Genomic DNA, 2448 nt, shown 5'->3' on the forward strand with positions numbered 1-2448 from the left:
AATCCCCAGGCGCTATCAAGAGTTCTTTAAGGGTACGTAAAACTCCGGCCAGGGTTTATGTGGTCTAGGGATTCTTGCCGAACAGATAGGAATTAGATTTACTGGTTGAGTAATGGGACTGTTGCTAGCTGGCAGTTTAATTAATGCTGATATAGGAGCTTTGCTTTCTCTCAGAATTTGAAGTGCAGTGTACTGGAAGAGGAGACATTTACATTTTTAAAACTTTCTGAATAATCTTGATCACCTTTGGAGGGGAGAGGAGAATGGGATATTTGGGAAGCAAGAGTCTTGGGGTGGCAGTGGCTGATGTCCAGGTGGGTCTCTGCTCCCTACATGTAGCAAATCAAGGGCAAATTGTTAACCACTATTAGGTTTTCTTCCATCCTGCTGGTGTTACTGGCTTCTCAAAGGAGGGTGGAACCTGAGAGATAATTACTTTGATAATATAATAATATTATTATTAAAGAAGCTAAGAATGAAGCTATTAATTTTCATAGCTAATGTTGTTATTATCCCCATTATACAGATCAGGAAACCAAGACTCAGTCACACAGGTAGAAAATGCAGAACTGGGGCTCGAGCCCTGTGTCCACATCTTAAACTCTGTGCTGCCCTTTCCTATGTGACCAATGGGACAACTGATGCTCAGGGAAGTGGGGTAAAATTCACGAGGCTGAATAGCAAATGAATGCAGAGCAGGGACTAGATTTCTATCTAGCAGCTTTCCCTGGTACATCTCTCAAATTTAATATAGGGATTCTGACTCACTTTAATATTAGTCTGCATAACACTCATTAAGAAATATAAATATGCTCTCCTCTTTCATCTAGAATGCAGTAAACGGAAGTCATGTTGATACAGAGCTTACTATGTTGCAGGTACTGTGCTGAGTGCTTCGTGTTCATTATTTCATTGAATCCTCACAGTAAGTACTAGGAGGAAAGTATGTTACTGTGTCCACTTTAGAGATAGGTTATCTGAGGCTCTGAGAGGTGAAATGCCCAAGGTCACACAGCAGGAAGTGGTCCAGGCAGGATGCTGACTCCGGTCTGTCTGAAACTCCCAAGCCTGTGCACTGACCCCCAAGGCTAAGTAGAAATGATCGCTGGGTTTTCCTCCATTTCACTCTATCAGTGTCCCAGGCTGCCTCCATCCGTGATCACTGAGAGTTGACTGATGTAATTCAGGCTGTCACGCCTGGGAGTTATTTTTAGCAACTTCCTGTACGAATTCTTCTCCAAAGGTAGGAAGGAGACTGCTTTCCTTCATGCATTCCCTTGTTGGTGTGTTGTTTTATGATTATCTCCTTAATGTGCTATGTTATGAATTAGGAGGCTCTTAGACCTTGTGGAGATGAATGGGTTCCTGAGTGCGAAGTGTGTGGTCAGCAGTTTGAGAAACACTCTCTTCTCTGCCTTTCTTGGGCTGCGATTCATTACGTGATCTTTGAGAGCACCAGATTCCTTCCCAACCAAGGAAATGTTTATGATTTCCCTCCATGTTTGATTCAAAAGTAGTTGAAAAAAAGTTTTTGTCTTTGCTACGTTGTCAAAGACATTTGAGTTGATGGATAAAGGTCAAGAAATGGATAACATCTAGAGAATGGAAAGAAAGATTCCTAAATTCACGTTCACATTATCAAAGTTGGTAACTGTCTTTATGTATGTGAAGTGTACCTTGACCAAATAAAACAAGTTTTAATTTTGCAAGGCTGTGGATTTTCCATTTAGGACCAGCAGAAGTGACTTTTATATCACGCAGGCCTCTGCTCTCCACTTCTTCATCCATGCCAGACATCACTAATAGATCACGGCACTATTACCTGCTCAGACCAGTTGTGATCTTAACATCCTTCCCAGTAGAAGGCTCCATGCAGCCACTGCCACTGACACAATTTGGATTAGAAGGTGAAATCTATTGACCAAGCTTCACTGGGTGCCGTTTTACATTCCTTTCTGAGTTTAGGCATCTGTGTTTTCCTGTCAGACAGCCTTAGATACAGACCAAACTGGATTGACTTAAGATGCCAATCAAAGCATCTGGTGGGGAAAAAATGATGCCCCAATTCTTAAATAACTGAAAACAGAGGTGACTCATTGAAGATCACGCAGCCAGTACGTAAGAGAAGTTTAGTAGATTTGGGAGTCCGATAAACCCAGGTTCATGTCCTGGCTATACCATGTCCTAATTTAGTGTAGTTGGACAAGTCACTTGAACTCCCTGAGCCTCAGTTTCCACATCTGCAAAAATGGGAATAGAGTGCTACTGACCTTACTGAGCTATGGTGAAGACTAAACAAGGTAATGCATGTGGAATGTCCAGGAGAGGGCCTGATAGGTAGAGGAGATGCCCAATGTTAGAAATCATTTTTCCAGTTTCCTTAAAAATATCTTATGAACAAAAAACTTAATATACATTATTATAAAATCTGAAAACTCTATGAGATGG

This window comes from Propithecus coquereli, unplaced genomic scaffold (assembly GCF_000956105.1).
Source record: "Propithecus coquereli isolate 6110/MARCELLA unplaced genomic scaffold, Pcoq_1.0 Scaffold552, whole genome shotgun sequence".
Classification (NCBI taxonomy): domain Eukaryota; kingdom Metazoa; phylum Chordata; class Mammalia; order Primates; family Indriidae; genus Propithecus; species Propithecus coquereli.